Source organism: Branchiostoma floridae, chromosome 4 (assembly GCF_000003815.2).
Source record: "Branchiostoma floridae strain S238N-H82 chromosome 4, Bfl_VNyyK, whole genome shotgun sequence".
Taxonomy (NCBI): domain Eukaryota; kingdom Metazoa; phylum Chordata; class Leptocardii; order Amphioxiformes; family Branchiostomatidae; genus Branchiostoma; species Branchiostoma floridae.
Window position 1 is genome coordinate 5,195,552 of NC_049982.1, and position 22,008 is coordinate 5,217,559.

The 22,008-nt window shown below is 39.4% G+C and overlaps 1 protein-coding gene across 1 annotated transcript in view; it reads left to right on the forward strand.

Annotated features, from left to right (window-relative positions):
- Window positions 1–22,008, forward strand: part of LOC118413281 (LARGE xylosyl- and glucuronyltransferase 1-like) — a 145,918-nt gene that overhangs the window by 36,054 nt on the left and 87,856 nt on the right. Inside the window, 1 exon segment of the mRNA XM_035816545.1 lies at window positions 17,547–17,678. The gene's annotated coding sequence lies outside the window, so the exon portion shown is untranslated.

Consider the following 22,008-nt stretch of genomic DNA (forward strand, 5'->3'; position numbering starts at 1 on the left):
CACAGTCCAGTGAAAGTGGAAATCTGAGGAAGGGCGCCCTCTCCAGGACACCTGGCATAAACACATGTGGGCTCAGCATGGGGGATAGGACTGAGCTGTGTGTTCCTGAGGCTGGGGAGGGGTTTTAGAGGACACAAGATACAAACATTTGCAGTACAAAAATATATGGCCCTGCAGTATGGGGTGTGGGAACGAGCTTTCGTGCATTTGAGGTTATGGAGGGGTTTGAAAGTTGCCAGGCATAAGCACATTTGGGATCAGTATGGGGTATCCTATTGGCTTGAGCCTGTGTGGTAAATGGGCTGTGAATGGAGTTTTAAAGGACACCAGGCACAAACACGTAGGTGGGCTCACCATGGAGGATGAGACTGATCCTGTGTGTGCCAGAGGATATGTAGGGGGTTTACAGAATCCCTAGGATACAAAAACATAAATATGATGTACATGTACATATGAGCTCTGTATGGGAATAGGGGCCATGAAAACAACACTGCAGGTTCTGGGCTGACGTCAGAGTTGCGTTGCGCGGTAGAGGGCCAAAAATGGGAAGACGATTTGGGTGTGACTTAAAATCCTTGAAAATCCTTCTTTTCCTTGAAAATTTTTGCCCAATCTGGAGACTTTTTGAGTTAGAAGAGACATGTAGGGTCTAAGCTTTCCTGTTTGGGTCAAAATTTGTTCAGTTCAGCAGTTCAGCTGGTGTAAGGACAGGTTTTAGTTATAGGGTGCTACTGGTTGTATCAGGAGGGAAAAGGGGTCAGAGGTGAGGTTTCTTTCATAGAGCGAGCTTTTCTCGGGGAATGAGCAGAACAACCCTCTGTTTTCTTTGAATGGTTATAAAGTAGACCCCAGTGACTTTCTGGTGGAGAAGAATTTTTAAGATTGAACTATGGGTTAGTACTTTTTTGAAGCCTTCATTCAGTGTATTTCAACATGCTTGTCAATGGGTAGCCCTAACTTCGATGTCTGACCTTCTGACTGGTGACTGTTCATGGTAGGTGTTCATTCAAGTATCCAATATCAACAGTTTATCAACAGCTTTTTTATTGCTTACTTTTCATAGAATCTATAGCATCTGATGCTTTGACATTGAGATCTGTGGGTGGTGGGCAGCTGCCATGTCAATGCCATTCAGCGAAAACACTAAATATAAGAAACTCTATCCAGCTTGTCGGCCATGAAGTTATTGTTCCAATCAACGTCTTCAGGTAGGTCCAAGGATCACTCTGTTGTGCCTGCCAAGCAAGGTCAAATGTCATTGACAAACTGAAGGTCAAGTGCATAAGGTTTGACCAAGGTCAAATGACTAATTCTAGCTTGCTTACTTTGCAATTGTTCATTATACCGAGCTACAGTCAAACCTACTGTTGAAGAGCCCACCTCTGCCTTAGGACCATGTCGTCAATGTGGCCACATTTTTCTTTTGACATGGACATTAAGAATCCGGTCTTTTATAGTTTTAGTAACCACCTGTCCACATAGAATTTTATTGCCCCCTGAGTGGCCTTCATAAACAGGTTTGACCGTATAAACTGTATCCTGAACGTACTGGTCGCCCGAACGGAAATTAGGTTGCTTTGTGTTGTTACATGTAGAAGATGAGACAGAAAGGATTATTGCTGTTCTCTGAAGTTACAAAATTTGAAATGAAGCTACAAATGTACAGCCCACCACTGATTGGAATTAATCCCAATCGTTTCTTTATTATGGACAGGAGGGATTGTGTGTGTTCAGAAGTAAAGAAAACCAGTGTCAATTGGCAGGTCTGCAGCGAATTTCCTTACCTCCGTTCTCTGACCTTCGCAGATCCAAGGTCAGCAATGTTTCTGTCTGTGTCAAGTTAAAGCCAGATGTTTTCACTGGCTGCTGCTGACAGAGAACAGAACACAGAGTCAGGTCAGGGGTCAAGTTGGGAGGATGGTAACCAGGTGGGCCCCACCCGGAGACGCCAGGACCACCTGTAATGCCTTCACTTTTCTTCTGACAGATCTTATTTTCCCCTGGCTTCTGTCTTTAACTTTTAAGGTCAAGAATCTATAGCTCTTGTCAGTAACCAGGGCTAGTCAGGCCTTTATGTGAGAGAGTGGCATCAGTTATAGAATGGAATAAATGAAACAACTCAGGAAAATGATTTTGACACAAATTTGTGAGTGAGTTCGGGAAAAAGATAAGTTGTCAGTCTGAAGTCAGTATCCCAAGGGTACTTGTGACATCTTATTGGAACAAAAAGAACAAGAAGAAGAAAAAGAACCAGACGTATGAATGGGAGAAAAACAATTTGTAAATATCACGACTAAGCGTTTTATTGTCTATGAGTATGAACAGAGGCTCGGAAAACATTACATAACCTTTTCGAAATGTACATATACATGTTGGTACCTTTGGCCAGCCCTTTTTTGGTGATCTGTCAGAGCTCTGTTTCCTCGCTCAACTGCTTGTGGTCAAGGTCAACTCTTGGCAGGCAAATAAATGTCAGTCTGGAGGGCAGCGGAAAGAAAACAAAGCAAAAGGCTGCAGTGGTGGACATCTGTCTTATGTGTGGAGAGCGGTTTGGCAGATTGACTGGTTCGTCTTGTTTCATTTATTCGGCATAACCAGGAAAGCAGGGCAGCTTTGAATTATTTTCTGTCCATCTCATTGTTTGGGAGCCAATGTTGTTGCTTTACCTGGTAAAATCTGTCATTTTAAGCCTATGAAAGCACATTTTCATCAATTTTATGTATGGATCAGTTCAGATATTGAGGACAGATGAGGTGAAATTTTTGTCTGTCCCAACAAGTAAATTTCTGTCCCAGGACGTAGGGACAGGTCCTGGAGACAGCCCTGGACTGTATTGTACTAAGGGATGGACCTCTGTTTTTTTCGATAAGTGTGTTGGGTTCTTTGATGTGCTTGTGGTGTGGGCGTACTCAAACACAGGATCACAGCTTTTTGATTCCATCCAAGAGGATATCCCTGAAGGTCTAACTGAAACTAGGTTCTGTTGGCGGGCAAGTAAATGTCAAGTTTGAAGGGCAGAGGAAAGAAAACAAACCAAAAGGTTGCAACAGTCCACATCTTTCATATGTGAGGAGAGCAGTTTGGGGGAGGGGCTGGTTTGTATTGTTGGATTCTGTGCATTTGCTCTATCTGGACACTTAAGTTCTCTTCAGTAGTGACTGAGAAATAGTGAAGTCATGGAGAGTAACTGTGATCATGTCTGTTCTTTTGTGGGACTTTTATGCTGAAAAAAAAATTTCTCTCATAAACAAACACCACCATGTCAGACAGACAATTGTAAAATGATTCAGTTGTCATGGGCAGACATTGAACCATATGTAGTGCTACTCGTGCCAGTTGTGGTTGATCAAACTGCTTAAATGGTACTAATTGTCAGAACCAAGAAAAGATGGTCATCATGGCCATGTAGCTGGCCTGAAGAGGTGGTGGGCAAGTTTGCAGCAATGACATCATACTTGATTGACACTGACAGGAAGGTATGTAGACTTTTGTGTGGTCAGTGGCATTTTTAGATTTCTAAAAGAAAACATATGAAAGTCCAGGTGCTTCTGTAGTATCTGTACCATCCTTGTTAAGCCTATTATGAATAAACTAATTACGAGCAAAGAGCTTCAAATCATATCAGTTTGTATATTTTCAAATTTCAGTCCTGTTATGAACAGCTGTCAGTTGTGAGTGAACAAAGACATATCTGTTTCTTTAATCTTGTAGTCATAACAGGCCCGGCTATTCCTGCTGTTTACTTTGAGACAAGCTTTAAAGTTTCAGAGAAAGTCCCACGAGCGCACGTTGTCATCCAGCCTGACACTGTTTAAACTTTCGCTGTGCAAGGGAAACACTTTCTGGCATGTCTGGAAGTTTGCCTGCTGCATGGGTTCCTCCAAGTTCCTCTCCTGTATTATTCTTGCAGTCGGAATTTGGACAGACTCCAGAAGTATGAACTTGAACATGCCCTCTCCACAGGAATGTTGGTGTGGGTCTCTGCAACTGTTAAGTGTTAAAAGCATCCTGTTTCCTTCTTGGTATGTATACAGAGACCTTTCCCCTTGATATAGCGATTGCCAAGCGATAATTGGAATATGACACAAGATGTATATTATGTATTATCTAAAAGACAGCAACAATAAACGAAAAGTAGTTTTCCTTAAAGAAATATGTTGAGCAATCAGTTAAGTCTTTGGTTACCTAGCCACTGCTCAGCAGTCACAGCCCCTAGTGGAAAGTAGCCTCTCTACTTAGCCTGAGTACCATCCTCCATAGTGACCTCAGCGTGCAAAATACCACTTGCACACTTGCACATTGCAACCACTTTTCGCTTGGTGCAACTTACTTCTAAACTCAGGTTGCACAGTGCGCAACCTAGATTTTGAGCCTCAGTTGCTTGATTTTTAGTTTGAAACAAACATGCTCATAAGTAATATGATAGTAAAAGGTTATGTATGTATGCAGTTATTGTACCTTTTTTCAGAAATTAGAGAATTGCAGTTGGTGCAATTTGAAAATCAGATGTGCAACCTAGTTTTTGCCCCAGGTTGCACACTGTGCAACCTGGCTCAGAAAAGTATTTTATACACTGTGACCTTTTGAAAGGATTGAGCCAGCGATCACTATGGAGATGGAGGATGGTACTCAGGCCAAGTAGAAAGGGGGGTAAGAGAAAGAGAGAAATGGAAATACATTTGTAATACAGACTCTGTTTTACTTTTCATTATACTCATACACAGTCAATATTTGTGCCAAGATATTCAAGACTTGATGTATCATTTAGGTTTCTCTTCAGGGAGGGAGAAAAAGATCCTGCGCATCAGGAGATGTTTTTTGGATGATGTACCAAGCTGAATGCAAAACTAAAAGGAACAATCATAATCATAATTCTGCAGTCAGACCTAGCTCTTGTATGTCTAACAACTGGGGATTTATTTTTGGTGTGATAAGAAATATTGGATGTCAGAATGCTCAGCCAGTCTGGCCTTTTAAACAAACCTTCGCTGTATGTATATGCTGGGCCCATGGGATGCTACCAGACTATGAAGATTGAAATCACCCATATGAAGTCAATGGCAACATATAGCAGACAAGAAACCTAGCCAGCAAGTCCGAGGTGAAAGCCCCTCAGTGTTGCTAACATTGTGCAATGTTGTAAGTTCCTTAAGAGCTTAGGAGCATTGCCCACTTTTGGCAGTCGGATCTTTAACCAAATGTCACAGTGAACATTTAATGCCAGCAAATCTGGTAGGTCTAATTGAAAGACACTTGAGGAACTCTCTTACCCTTTCAAAATGTTGACATAGGCATGGGCAGACAGATACAAATGTATGTTGGCTGCTGAAGAGAGTTGGCTTTATTTCAGTGTACAGTAACCATTTGTTCTTGCAGTGGTGGCTAGATATCCATCCAGACAGAAACAAAAGGATAACAATATGGTGATAACAAGTTTGCTTTACCAATAGTCAAGTCTAGCTCAGATGTCTGTTACAGCTAAATGCCTAATAGGTAACATTAAACATACATGTATTGACAAGATACTAATACAGTATATCATAAGTCTTTGAAAACTTAATTGAGATCTTTCGGGTGTTAACGTTACAGTTCTAAAAAGTGTTACAGCTCTACTGTAAACTACTTCAGTTTTATCTCTAAAAAATCTGTTCAGACTTGCTGAATGACAGCTTAGCAGGTCTGTTATCTTTGCAATTTATGTTGCCTGGATCCGAACCATTTTGTACAAATTTTTCTTGTCAAGACCTCGTTAACAGCCATAAAATCAGCTGCTACATTTGTAACCGAAGGGCCTGTTCCCACTTAAGACAGATATGCAGGTTTGTAACCCTTAGAAAGGGGGATGATGCTGTTGTTTGTCATTGTCAAAAGCACTATAAGGCTGTCATCACCCCTGAAAGGGCTACAGGTGGTTAAATGATTACAGCTGAAAGCAGAGGTCCCAGTGAAAGAGGTGGTGTAAGGACAGTAGTGATAGTAGTTGCTGTTACAGTAGTAGTAGTTACTGTAGTAGTAGCTGTAGTATTAGTAGAACTAGTAGACTGGTTTATTTCCAAGGAGCAAAGAGCAACATGGATTGAAAGCTTCTTTACAAAGTTTCCCCATAAAAGAGTTTGCACTAAACATTGACATACATCAAACATTGTCATATAAACAGCCATCAAAATGTCGATTTTGAAACAATCACTCATCTATTGGGTAGCGCCTTTATGGTAGCGCGATCATAGTGTGCTAAAATTTAGCTGCAAAAGTCACAAAGAAATTGCGGATAACCTTGTACAAAATGTGTACCTTCTGTACTCATGAGAAGGAGGCTCACAGTTCCCCCGAAGTATACCAGGGATTCCAGGGGATTACTGATAAATAGCGAGGCTCTACTCAAAGGTTACTGAGGTAAGATTGGGTTTGTCTCCGGTGAGACAGGATCGTGGCCGCTCGTCTTTTATGGGTTAAAGAACCCACCACACTTATCAAAAAGAGTAAGGATCCTTCCCGGTGTGAAAGGTTCAATACCTACAGTCTTATGGACGCACCTGGGGCAATTGCTGTGACAGTTGTATTGAGGTCATGTGAATTAGCACAGAATAGCAGCCGCTCCCGACCCTTGCGACTTAAGTTAAATGTCACTGTTCGTTTAAAAGTCTTAGATGTCACTGTACATTTCAGGTCATGCATTCTACTTTTCGCAGCCGGTAATACCTCAGTCTACATTCCAATATCAACACAGCTGGCTGACTCACTATGGTTTAAAACCTGCCTCTATATTTAGGCTCCCCCAGCTTTTGATGATATCATGCTGGAGCAGTTCCCTGAACTGGCATTAAATCTCAGGTTGTCCCAGACCCCTGACCAGCACCCTTTGAAGTCTCCTGCACCAAAACTCTGTCCACTCCACTGGACGACAAGGGGCGGCCATCTTTATCTTGACCCAGAAACATCAAGGTCGTTCACCTATTGAAACAATTTGAACCTCACTTATAGGTAAACACTGGGAATACAGATGAATGCAAAAGAGTTCTAAAACATTCCAGAAGTGTTCTATACATGTCAGAACAATACATATCAAAAGTTTTCTATAAGTTGAGTCTAACATGTCAAGTTCTACTATAAAGAACTGTTTGAAGCCTGATTCAGCTTAATGTATGTTTTACCAATTTCTGCCCGTAGCAATAAGGGTTGTCCAAGTACGTTTATCAAGTAGGACAGCTGTTGTTGGAAGATCAACTCCCACCTTCACGCATGTAGGTAGCTGCCTGTGTGGCACTCACAAGATAACAGTGCTGTGGGTCAAACTTAAAAGTTGACGCCTCCTGGACAATTTTGTCTTATTCTGACATTTATTACAAGCTGTGACTGTAATTTAAATAGATTCAATACTTGTAGGTCACTGTCTGTGTGGCACTCACAATGATAAGAGGCAGTCCTGCAGAGTTAACTTGACGCCTTCCAGACAATTTTCTTTGTTGTTGCCTTTGCAAGTTTTGAAGGTGGCTGAAGAGGACTTTATACATTATTAAATATTTTGAAGTGCTACTGAAAGTTTCCTTTGGTTTTATATCAAGGGCATTCATTACCAGCAAGGAGATCTGCTGACAAAAGTGGAAAGAAACTAAAATATTTGAGTTCCCTCAATACTGAAATATTTGAAAAATCACAATCTTTTATCGATGGTGAAATTGAGGAGGAATAGTTGTCATGGATCTAGTTTTGGTGGAATTTTTTTCAATAAAAGAATGTGAAAAACAACATACAACAGTATGTGTGATTGCAAAAATGATACGATGTAGTTGAAGTAAAGAACAACGTTGAGGTCAATGTTCCTGACTAGCTGAATGAGATTTTTTACAAATAAGTTCTTCTATTGTTTGAGATGAAATAAAATCCAGAAGATGGCCATTTAGAACCTGCTGGAGTCAGATGAGGTCAATTGCGTGGGTGTCCATCTTTGTAATTAACGGTCTTTACTGCTATATCTATGCTTTGACGTTGACGTTGACAAGTGAGACAGTTTGACAGATGATGTATCCCCCGATGCCCTGCTCCTCTTCTGATCTTCTGCTCCTGAATCAGATGGTCAGCGATGTCTGGCAGATCTGTCTGAACCTTCGGCAGACGTGAAGACTGTTTTCTGACATCCAGCCCTGAGGGCCATGATCTTGTCCGACCTTATGATTTATATCTTGACTCCAAAGACCTTATGACTTCTATCTTGTCTCCAAAAATGCTTGGATGGAATGTTGAGCTTAATGTTCACAGCTTGGAATAAAGTTGGGCTGTACTAAAGTTTAGGGGTGAATACCCGATCCAGGTTCAGGCCCTGTCCAAGTTCAGGCCTTGTCCAAGTTCAGGTCCAGACTTGAACCAGATACCTCATGCATCTAGTTTATGACGATTCTCATCATCATCATCATCATCTCCACCAGTACTGCTTAGCCCACATACAAATTGGATTACTAGCAGCTGCGCATGACTGAACCTTCAGCAGACATGAAGACTGTTTCCTGACAGCTAACCCTGGGGGACATAATCTTGTCCGACCTTATGATTTCTATCATGACTGCAAAAAGGCTTGGATGGAATGTTGAGTTCAACGTTCACACTCACAGCTTGAAAGTTGGGCTGTACTGAAGTTTAGGGGTGAATACCCGATCCAGGTCCAAGCCCTGCCCAAGTTCAGGTCCAGTCCTGTCCAAGTTCAAGTCCAGACTTGAACCTGATCTCTCAAGTATCTAGTTTATGATGGTTCTCATCATCATCATCATCATCTTCAGTACTGCTTAGCCCACCTACAAAGTGGATTACTAGCAGCTGCGCATGTTTGAACATTCAGCAGACGTGAAGACTGTTTTCTGACACCTAGCCCAAGGGGCCATGATCTTGTCGGACCTTATGATTTCTATTGTGACTCAAAAAAATGCTTGGATGAAATGTTGAATTCAAAGTTGGGCTGTACTGAAGTTTAAGGGGTGAATACCTGATCCAGGTTCAGGCCCTGTCCAAGTTCAGGCCTTTGTCCAAGGCCTTGTCCTCTCCTTGTCCAAGTCCAGTCCAAGTTTAGGTCCAGACTTGAACCTGATCCCTCATGTATCTATAGTTTATGATGGTTCTCATCATCATCATCATCATCTTCAGTACTGCTTAGCCCACCTACAAGGTGGATTACAAGCAGCTGCGCATGACAACCTTCAGCAGACCTGAAGACTGTTCCCTGACAGCTAACCCTGAGGGCCATGATCTTGTCCGACCTTATGATTTCTATCTTGACTCGAGGGTTGAGTTTTGAGTTCAATGTTCTCAGCTTGAATTGAAAGTTAGGCTGTTCTGAAGTTAAGGGGTTGTTACTGGGTGCAGGTTCAGGTCTGGTCCAAGTTCAGGTCTGGATCTTAACCTGAACCTGAACCTGATCCTATCTTGTCTATGATGATTCCAGTAGGTACATTGTGCCAACGTGGTTTACATGAAATTTAATTTCTTTTAGAGCTAGAGCTAGAGTTTTTGTGACTGTCGTGTTTTTTTCCTATTTTTTGGATTTTTGGATAAATCAATATCTTGACATGCCAATTTTTGTCCCTCACAGAGGATGGAATGACAAAAGTTTTGTCAATCCCCAGCATCAAAATTGCGTCAATGGACGGAAGAAGGATGCTGGCTAGAAACCTGGTAGATATATATTTTTGTTCCACCAAATGTGCTTATCTACCCCAGATTCTGTTTCTCCCCTCCCTGCTCCATGGCTGTTTGCTCTGACAGCTTCTACCAGGAATGATTGACAACCGGGCGAGGGGGGCAGTTTTTGTGGATCTGCTCCCCGAGATTAGATGGCCGTTCTATAGGAGAACTTGACCTTGGTGCTCCGCCCTGTAATTCTGAAACCATCCGTCTGACAGGAGATGGGCTCGCCCTGACGCATCTCTGCACATCAGAAGTGGAGTGATGGGGACGGAAGTTAGCAATATACATCCTGGTGGTGTAAAAACGCCAGGAGGGAATGGAGCGCAACTATTTCGTCTCTTGGGGTTTCCGTTTTATTACTGCGAAATGTTGTGGTTTACAAGCCGAGGAGAGATAGAAAAGAAACAGCCCCTTGGAAATATTTTTTCATCATGATTGCTGACTTTACAAACATGATTAAGTATCAGCCTTATTCTCCATTGCTGGAGATTTCTGGAAGCAAAGATAAAGAAAGTTTGGAATGTATATATCATCGAGGTTTCTGTTTTGTTACTACGAAATATTGTGGTTTACGAGCCGAAGAGAGATAGAAAAGAAACAGCCCTTCAGAATTTCATGATGATTGTAGACTTTATCATAGAAATAAGAATCAGCCGTGTTCTAAATTGCTGGAGATTTCGGGAAGCGAAGATAAAAAAAGTTTGGAATGTATACATCATTGAGGTTTCTGTTTTATTACTGCGAAATGTTGTGGTTTACGAGCCGAAGAGAGATAAAAAAAACAGCCCTTCAGAATTTCATCATGATCGCTGACTTCACAAATATGATTAAGTATCAGCCTCATTCTCTAATTGCTGGAGATTTCGGGAAGTGAAGATGAAAAAAAAGTTTGGAATGTATATATATCATCGAGGTTTCTGTTTTGTTACTACGAAATATTGTGGTTTACGAGCCGAAGAGAGATAGAAAAGAAACAGCTCTTCAGAATTTCATCATGATTGCTGACTTCACAGATATGATTAAGTATCAGCTGCCTTATTCTCCATTGCTGGAGATTTCGGGAAGCGAAGATAAAGAAAGTTTGGAAATGTATATATCATCAAGGTTTTATTACTGTGACATGTTGTGGTTTACGAGCCAAAGAGAAATAGAAAAAAAACCAGGCCTTTGGAGTTTTATGATGATTGTAGACTTTATTATAGAAATAAGAATCAGCCGTGTTCTAGATTGCTGGAGATTTTGGGAAGCAAAAATAAAGAAAGTTTGGAATGTATATATATCATCGAGGTTTAAAGACGTCGAAAGGGAATGAAGCACTGGTATCGTACCTCCTGGGATCTGCTTTATTACATCGGGATGTAAATCATGTCATGGTGTGAGTAGACATCGGAAATAAGAACCAGCCTCTTCTTCGATTACTGGAGATTTCAGCAAGGGAATATAATAAAAGTTAGGGATATATCTGCGCTGATGGTGTAAAAATGCCAAAAGAGGTGTAAAAGGCTAGTAATTCAACTTGCAGTGGTTTATCTTATTACATGCCAAAGTTATAATGAATGTAGACTTTAGAAATTAGCATAAGCCTTCTTCACATTTGAGCATAGACTTTATAGAGAAGCATCGGCCATCTTCACAATTGAACTTTAGACTTAGACTTTAGAAATAAGAATCAGCCTTCTTAATTGTCGTCCGGACATTTTTATGAAGCAAAGTTAGAGAAAGTTCAGAATATCTATTAACTAAAAAGTTCAGAAAGGGTATTGGAAGTAAGTTAACTTTGAATGATCTGTAATTTCTCATGGTCCTATCTCATGGCAGTGAAATGTTGTAGTTGAAGAGTTGAAAAGATGAATATCAGCCCTTTTCTTGATTGCAGAAAGATTGAAGGACAATGGGCAGCCAAAGTTGACATTGATCTTGAGTTTTTACTCTCATCAGGGTGATGGGTCATATTTCACTGAGTGAGATGTTGAATGTGATTAGGATGAATATCACCCCCATCTTCTATTGTGGAAAGATTGTAGGACAATCATCAGTCAAAGCTGACATTGATCTGGAGTTTTTACTCTCGTGGTAATGGGTTGCATTTCACTGAGTGAGATGTTGTGATTTAGATGAATATCGGCCCTGTTCTCGATTGCGGAAAGATTGAAGGACAATGAGCAGTCAGAGTTGACATTGATCTGGAGTTTTTATGCTCATCAGGGTGATGGGTCATATTTCACTGACTCTGTGAGATGTTGTGATTCAGATGATTATCGGCCCATTCTCGATTGCAGAAAGAAGTTGACATTGATCTGAAGTTTTTACTCTCATGGTAATGGGTTATGTTTCACTGCAGTGAGATGTTGTGATTTAGATGAATATCGGCCCTCTCCTCCATTGTGGAAAGAATGAAGGACAATGGGCAGCCAAAGTTGACATTGATCTGAGGAAGAACCATTCAGGGTTGTCTGATGGAGCTGTCAATCATGTGCGACCCCTGACCCTTCAGACATCAGAGGTGAAAGATGGGCTCTGATCATTGGAGGTGATGACAGGAGCTGACTAAACACCGCTTGTTTTTGGGACTGATTGAAGTTTGTGAAAACATTGAACTTTCACAAGTTTTTTCACAAGCAAATTTGTTGGACGTATACATTACAATGACTAATTCCTGGGACAAGGGAAAAATTGAGTGTGTTGGCTTCAACTTTTCTATCATTGTTTGTGACTGGCACCATATCAATACATCACAACAAGAAAGCATACTTCCCACTTCAGTAATGAACATGAACCAGACCCATATGGAAGGCCGCAGAAGTCCTGCAGTCTGTTTCTGTGCACCAAGAGGTCAACTAGGGTCAAGTGGTGTTTGAGTTTAAGATATGGCATGACATTAGCAGGGGACCAAACCCTCAGGCTCTTTCCTGTGGAGTAGAAATGGCCATTATGTGACCATTTGAGCTCATACCTGTATTAAACTTTATTATCATATAGCCAGATGGAGTTGGCCAATCAGAGGCCCCCATTTCCCATGGGTTATCAGGCAGTAACCTCAAAAGTGGTCGGTTATTCTAATAACCGACCACTTTTTGGACCGCACCATTATACAGGGGACAGTCATGAATTTTTTTTGTACTGTTGTTTGTGTGTAAACCATGCATAACTGTCAAAAATATTATGATTGATTGGTTATGTTAATTAGGGCTCCACATGGGGAATATAGGGATACTTGAAAAGGAATTATGCTGATTCTACACATTTTCATTATGGCTTTCTAACGTGATTAAGCCGGTACCTTCCTAAATCACTTCATATATACGTACTTTGTCGTGCCCAAGTGAAAAGGCTCTGCATGGGGGGTACCAGGACTCCACTTAATACATGTAGTTTGTATTGCAAATAAGCCACATGTTGATGCTGATATGCTATCTCACAAACAGATGATTAGTTAAAATTATTACTTAAATGATGATGATGAAATAGTTTAATGTTTGTATTATATATAGACACTATTGTACAATATATATATTGCAAATGTATTTTTATGTAATGTATTAAAGTGTTTATTTGTTATAAATGAATTTGTGTGAAATAACTGTCAGTTGGATAGGCTATATGATAATAACGTTAATGCCCCGCCTTATCCTCGGTGTATATGGTGAGATAATCCCTGGAAGATACCCAATATAATGCATGAGAAACTATGGTGTCTCGCTTACAGTCATGTCAAATACTTTTTTAATATTAAGAAAAAAAGCTAATAAAAAAATAAAAAAAAAAAAAAAAAAAAAAAAAAAAAAACAAAAAAAAAGAAAAGACAAAAAAAAAGAAACAAAAAAAAAAGTAAAAAAAAAAAAAACAAAAAAAAGAAAAAAAAAAAAAAAAAAAAAAAAAAAAAAGAAAAAAAAAAAAAAAAAGAAAGGAAAAAAAAAAAAAAAAACGAAAACAAAGGATGAAAAAAATAAAAAAAAAAAAAAAAAGAAAAAAAAAAAAAAAAAAAAAGCAAAAAAAAAAAAAAAATCAAAAAAAAAAAAAAAAAAAAAGCAAAAAAAAAAAAAAAAAAAAAAAAAAGGAAAAACAAAAAAAAAAAAAAAAAAATAAAAAAAAAAAAAAAAAACCCAAAAGAAAAGAAAAAAAAAAAAAAAAATAAAAAAAAAAAAAAAAAAAAAAACAACGGAACCGTGACAAGACGACACGGACTCATTGATTATCTCACCATATACACCTCGGGCCGGGGCATTAACCCTTTATTATTACCTTCATGAAAAATGGAGGATTAGTTTTTGGTCTGTCTGTTTGTGGGTAGGGATGGTTTTTTTTGGTAAGAATTGGTAGGTTCTTTCATACAGTTACAACACTGTGAAAGATCAGGAAAATGAGATATTTTATTATCCCTTTCTCCAAACAAACAAACAAACAAACAAACAAACACCCAATGCTGATGGAAGTATTATCTCCTGGTATCTTGGTTAGGGCTTAATCAACATAATCATTGCAATGTTACTAGGTCATTTGTGTTGTGTGTTTGTGTGTGTGCTTGAAGAAGTGTTGTTATCTGACAGCAGAACATTCTGTACATAACTGAGCAGCCATGTGGGCATCCTTGTCCCAAAATAACCCAGAACCTGTGTCTTGGAGAGATAAGCTTGTTTATGTTTTCTTCTGCTACACAGGCCTATATGGGATTATAGTTATGTATTGATCAAAGTTGACTGGAAAATATATAAGCATTAGGAGTATGGCTACCCCCTTAAGTCAGGTAATTTGTCATCTTGGTAAGCTGTACACATATTTGAGGCCAGGTGTTATTGATATTTTGAATTTAAAGCAATGCTTCAATCTTTTTCACAAGAATAGTAAATGCACAAAAAATTGGCATTACTTGTGAAATTGTGCACTTAAATATTTTTCAAACTTCACAATAATGCTTGGAAACTTAGTTATCGCAGGTTTTCCAGTACTTCTTGTCATGATTGTTTTGTTAAGTCTGTATATTTCTAGCATAGGGGCATCTTTACTGCTGAGTATTAGACTGTTGGCAGCATTTTTCTTTGAACAATAATTATTCTGGGATTTTGTAAGGGAAAGATGAATTGTGCAGTTTCTAACTCCAGGTAGGTTGTCCAGGAAAACCCTGAGCAATTTGTTAGATTTTGATGTATGGGGTGGAAAGAATTTTTCGTTGGTCATCAGTTATGTGAGGAAAGAATCAATTGATTACCTCCCTTGATATTTCTATTGCAAAGAAAACATTCCAGGAAAGTTCTGGCTGTGCAATGCAGCTTTGATGTGGGCAGTCTGTACCGTAAAAGGGGAAATATTTGCAGGGATTTAACTTTGTGGTAGGAAGAAGACTGAGTAATTGTGGCAGAATGTGGCAGGTTGTGGATGGGCAGAGACAGAAGAAATGTTCACAAAAAAATGTTCACTGCAAAAACTGTACATGTAATCGCCAAAACCATTTGCTCTTTTACAATTATGGTACCTTGGTATATCAAAGACAGGGAGTGTCAGTTGTCAATATTAATTTTACTCACAGTTTGCATGGTGATGGATTGATCTCCATTCACTGGTGGTTCTTCTTGTGGACCATTTATCATATGACTGATTGCCAGATTTCAACAGGAAAATATGGATTCATACATGTACAAATGTTGATATAACTTTTGTTATTTAAAGAAAGTACAATCATGAATAAAGTGTGTTGTGTCTGTATGTGTTACAAATGTAGCTTTTGGGCACCAGATTTTTTTTTATCTATGCATTCTGAGTCCAATCTTGTGTTTGTTATGGTAAAGGTATAGGAGGAAGGTAAAAATTGTCATGTCTTCAACTTTTAAGTGTACTATCAGTTGGATACTTTTAATGCTGACGATTACCGGAACTCAGTTACATATCCGAAACTTTGTATATCAATGATTGTAGGAGATATATACATGTATATATACATTTTTGTATGCAGGACAGGTACATTTATTCAGGTCCTTCCAGAGTAGGTGCTCTTTGCAGTTTCTTCAAAGAAGCAAAGCCTTAGAACCATGTCATTGACATACATTCTGCTAAAAGTAAATAAAAGCTGAAGTTATTCTAGATCTTTTTCTCCCACAAGATACAGTTGTATATCTTGCATAATATCATAAGATCCCATAAGATACATCTTGCCGCATCCTTGATCACACATTAGTCAATGACAGATGCTAGCCATGCCATTACAAAGCATTAGAACCATGTGGTTGACAATCATACATTCTGCTAAAAGTACATAAAAGCTCAAGTTATTCTAGATCTCTTTCTCCCACAAGATACAGTTGGACATTGTGTATATCTTGCAACTTCCTTTCTCCCATAAGATACATCTTGCTGCTTCGTTGATCACACATTAGTCAATGACAGATGCCAGTCATGCCATCACAAAGCATTAGAACCATGTGGTTGACAATCATACATTCTGCTAAAAGTACATAAAAGCTGAAGTTATTCTAGATTTTTCCCCCACAAGATACAGTACTGTTGTATATATCTTGCAACTTCCTTTCTCCCATAAGATACATCTTGCTGCTTCCTTTATCACACATTACTCAGTGACAGATGCCAGTCATGCCATCACAAAGCATAAGAACCATGTGGTTAACATACATTCTGCTAAAAGTACATAAAAGCAGAAGTTATTCTAGATATCTTCCCCCACAAGATACAGTACTGTTGTATATACATGTATCTTGCAACTCCTTTCTCCCATAAGATGCATCTTGCTGCTTCCTTGATCACACATCAGTCAGTGACAGATGCCAGCCATGCCATGACAAAGCATTAGAACCATGTGGTTGACAATCATATAATCTGCTAAAAGTACATAAAAGCTCAAGTTATTCTAGATCTCTTCCTCCCAAAAGATACAGTTGGACATTGTGTATATCTTGCAACTTCCTTTTTCCCATAAGATACATCTTGCCGCTTCCTTGATCACACATTAGTCAGTGACAGATGCCAGCCATGGCACAAAGCATTAGAACCATTGTGGTTCACATACATTCTGCTAAAAGTACATAAAAGCTCAAGTTATTCTAGATCTCTTTCTCCCACAAGAAACAGTTGGACATTGTGTATATCGTGTGTATATCTTATATATTGTGTATACCTTTCTCCCATAAGATACATCTTGCCGCATCCTTGATCACACATTAGTCAGTGACAGATGCCAGCCATGGCATGACAAAGGTTGCAGCAGAAGGAATACAAAGTGAAGATATTGATCAATGGACTATGACTATCTTCAGCCACTGTCCCGCCTTAGGGCTGTTACAGTACACCATATCCATAGCTGTACTGATGTTATTGATAGTTTGCTCATCGAATTTATGTATAGTTATGGTGAAGCTAATAAATCTTTTCCATAGCTCTACTGATGTTATTGATAGTTTGTTCATCGAATACATGTATAGTTACGGTGAAGCTATAAATCAAACTCTTTTCCTGCTGGCTGGTGATATTAATATTTGCTACCGGAGGCTTTTGAACTCATTCACCTGCAACCTGTGTTCATTTCCTTGCACTGCAAAATTACATATATTAGTGTTTTATTTGCAAAATTATGCCCGAAGGCTAATTGGATGTACAGTCTCAATGTTTATAATCTTTCCTTTCCCTCCTAGTGCAACATTTATTTCTAACTTATCTAAGTACATAAAATATACTGATACTTTAGTCATTAAGATATCAGCTGATCTGACAAAATTTCAGAGCAGTAACTGTTTACGTTACAAACCATTGTACATTGGATTCATTTCCATGGCCCTACTGATGCTATTGATGTATGTTCATCAAATGCATTCTACAATGCAGTTTTGGTAAATTGTAATCTATAACATCTTATCATGTTTCTGCTGCAGGAAATAACCCAGAAGCCCAGTGATATTGCTGTGTGAGGTGGTGGCAAGAGAGTCGGAGGGACCAACATCAGGGCCTGACAGATATCTCTGCATCTTGTTGCTCACAAAAAAACATCTGACATCTACCAAATTGTAAGTGGTAAGTACTACATTATCATTCTGCTGCAGTGTGTATGTACAACATGTTATGTATTGATCCAAACAGGCATTCAAATTTCTCCATGCACATATTTATTAGTTTAAGAGACAGGAGTTACGTATATTAAGCGTTTGAGTTTCATTGGATTTGACATGGAGATTTTAGATACAAAGCCAGTTTTGTACACTGTCATGGTCTCCAGGATTTTAGCTTCACCGGTCCAAAAATTGTATTTTGTTCTTCTCCCCTTCAAACCCCCATCAACACGAGTATGTAGCATTGCCTACAGAAATCAATGAAATTATATTACATAAAGTACATTTGAGATACAAAATAAATTTTAGATACAAAGCCATTTTTCCTTGTATTGTTTCCATGATTTGAGCGTCAATGGTCCAAAAATTGTATTAAATTTTTGTTCTCCTCCTCTTCAATCCCCCATCAGCACAAATACATATCACTGCCTACTGAAATCAGCAAAATTATACTCCATAAAGGCAGAACCTGGCTATTTGCAGTTCACGACGGTTCACAAAATTTACGTGTTATTAGCGCGGATCCTTTACACAGCCTGCCCGTGTAACTGTACCTGCGGCTGATGGAAACCCATTAACTAGTCTGCCAGTGTAACAGCTAGTAACCTGCAGCTGATGGCCACCCATTAACCATGTGTGTGTGTGCAATAGAGGCGCATTAACGGGCTGTAATCTGTTTAACGGGTGGTAATCCACGCCACTTCGGCACACGGATAGTGTTGCAGGTAATCACGCTATCAGGCTATAAAAAGGGCGCCAAATGCGATCGCTTGTGTTTCGTGCGCTCGGAAGCAAAGGTATCTGCAGCAGTAATCAGGAAATGAGGGATCGAGTTGACACTAAGAGGTGGATTAGGACTGTTCTGCGGAATATGATACTTTGTCTAACGACTTGGAATGTTGCTGTGCACCAGGTGTATATAAGATTATAGAGGAACTGATCTTGAGCAGCTCTGAAGAAAAAGGTATTCATGATGTTAGTCAGGAAATGGGAGATTCACATGATAAAAAGAATTACATTAAGACAGTTGCTCAAATGACTTGGAAAGAATATGTATAGATGCAGAAAGTTAGTCACGTTGCTGTAACATTGGTGTAACAACTGATCTCAGCTCTTAAAACTGATCTCAGCTCTAAAGAGGAATATGAATGATGTTAGTCAGGAACAAAATGAGAGATACTTGTACTAAAGTTGTAGTAAGAATTGCACGAAGACAGTTTTGCAGAATCTGATACTGGGTCAAACGACCTGGAAGGTTTCTGTCGATCTTGCAAGCCTATTAAAAAGCTACAGAAAGAAAGGTAAGGATTGTAAATTAATAAGGAAATTAGTGATTGAAACTACAGTAATTGTTGGCTTAGGACAGTTATTCAGAAAACGATACTGTGTCAGACCACTTGAATCTTGGCTGTGATTGTCTGCACCGATGGGGTAAAAGTTGCCGCTCTTTGAGTATCAATCATATAACTTGGGATTGAAACTACTTTTGTAGCACGTTATTCAGAAAACGATACTGTGCCAAACCGCATGAAACGTGGCTGTGATGGTGTTGATGGGTGTGTGCAAAAGTAACTGATCTCAGTAGAAACTGTTACTGTTATCACCACTATAAATCTGATGACTCAATCTCACTCAGGTGTGATGTCTGCTGACCTCAAATCAACCTCCTTTTGCTAATTTTGGCTTGTACATTCGGGAGACTACACAAATCCAAATGTGGTTTGCTATGTCCTGGACTTGCAAGCTGCAAAAGTGTAGAGGATGAAAACTGCATTACCGGTACTTATCAAATGAATGTCCACAGTATTGGCCCAAAGATTCTCACATATACTGTAGCTGAGGCTATTATAGAATTTATACACAATTAAAGTTTTTAAAGTTTTCTTAAGTCTATGTTTATATGGTTGTATGTACTGTGAATCCTGGTAAATCATAAAAGTTTCCATATTTTCTAATTGCAAGTAGTTGCCATTTTACGATACAACTACAAAAAGGAAATTACCCTTTAGAATTTACGCCCCTCCCTCCTCCTTATGCGCTGCAGTTGGTTTGGGTTACTGTCGGTCAGTGTAGAACTGCTGGTTTCAAAGACAGTTCAGTATATACAACTGAATAAGATTCGGAGATTTCTTTTGAGTAGTTTGAGGGGCATCCATCACTCTTTTCAGCATGAACTGGCTGAACAAATCAAAGCTAAGTACAAAACATTATATATTAAAAATGATGAAGTCATTAAATTTTATAATTGGCATTTTGTAAATGGTACTGATACCAGATATCATCTTCAATCTTTTGCACTACTTTGTTAGGAAGAAAAAGATTGGATGAAGTTTAATTGAATTATATTAGCATGGCCCCAGCCTGGGACTGGTGAGTAATGTTAGGTATAATATTTCAGCAGGAGCACCAGACCCTATAAACCATTTATGGCTAGCTCACCACCTTCAGGAGGTCATGTAAGGGTCATGGTCATTGGTCCACACTATTGGGAGTTCCTTGAAGCAGAAGGAAAATTCCGAAATATTCAATAGCATCAAACACATGTCCCTGTGGTGCAAGCAGTAGTACAACCCCGCAGCTTGGCTATCTAGATTAAATTCTGTGGATCCGTTGGCCTGATCAGGTCTATCCTAGGATTGGCTCAGCTGTGTAGGACATTTTTATTTTGGGATATGGTGACGTTAAGCTGGCAGCCCCTTGCATGAGGGAGTTTTAAGGCCCAAGCTCTAAGTGTCTAAAAGACGGTAACGCAGTTGTTGAAAAGAGTAGGTCGTGATGACCAGGTGTGCCTTGTTGAAAGCATGTGCTGTAGCAAGGCCACCGTGCAATTGCACAAATAGCCCTGAGATTCAACCTGGGATCTCTAGTATGAGTATGAAAGTATGTGGTAACGTTGCATTTCATTCTATTTCATTTCAAACACCGCCGAGAAGAGCAAGTAGTGGTTTGGATAGATTTTGTAACTCAAATTACGTCTTTAGAAACAAAATGTTTAGAAACAAAAGTTCATTCATTTAGTCGTACTCATTGGTCCAAGGTTTTAAATAAAAGAATATTCTGAAGCTAACTTAGAAAATCCTGCTATATGCAGCAACATCTACATGTACATGTGTAATGATAACCTTGCAACTAAAATGCAAGGATGACTCCTGAGTAACTGCATTTGGGATGTAGGTATTATCACCAAGTAGTTAAGTTTAAGCTGTTGATTGATAATCTGAAAAGTAGGTTTTAGTATGTATACCGAGTCATAAGATCATCGTTAATAGTTATTGGCAGCTAGAAATGTTACGAGCATATATGGCAAATAGTTTGGAAACTTGGGCAGATCCTGAAATTAACTTCTTTTAATCTTCTCCTAATTGTTTTGGTATGTGATCCCTAGAATTGAGACAGCAGTCCAGTCTGTATTGTTTTCTCAAGTTTGCTGTTGGACTTGGAGTCCAGGGATCACAGGCACCCATCCACACAGTGATAAAACCTCATTAGATTCAGGTGCATGTACACCTACCGCCCCAGGGTGCACCATATGGACATCCTTGGGGATATGACACCCGTAAACCGTCATATCAGGTTGACAATGAAAGTTTATGGTGCAAGTTATGACCTCATGGATGTAAAGTTGAATAAACAAACTCTGCTAGGTAATACCCGTAAAGTGGGTCTCTTAAAATTAGGAATGCAGATGCAATGGCCGAGTGGGTAGAGTGTTCACCTTGCATTTGGGAAGTCTTGAGTTCGATCCCCGGCCGAGTCATGCCAAAGACATTAAAAATGGCACATGCTGCTTTCTCTGCTTAGCACTCAGCATTTGGGAAAGAGTATGGAAGTTAAACAGACACCACTACCAGTGGACTAACCCCCTGCTGTACAAAGTTGTGTGGCCCAGGGCTACTGAAACGGAGATGGGTGCCGCCCAAAGCGCCATCAGGTGCAGGAAGGCATTGACTGACTAAGATTTTGGGAAAGTTGTTTTCCATATTTCAAGGATATCATGTGGGAAAGACCTGCATTTGAACATTTAAGAACAAAAGTGAAACTGATTTTGAACCAGTTAAGCTCATAGAACAGCTACTCTTCCACTGGTCGGGAAAGAGAAGGCAGACACTATATACAGTATTAACAGGTCCATGGTACTGGGCAAATTGCTCTTTGTACCTCTTACGAACAGTAGACCACAGCATCTTAAGGACTGCAGCCCTTTCCAGTAGCATGTGAGGAGACCATATTATGTGAGGAGAATGTCCAGGATTCGAACTGCCAACCCTTTGGTCCATAGGCAGATTTG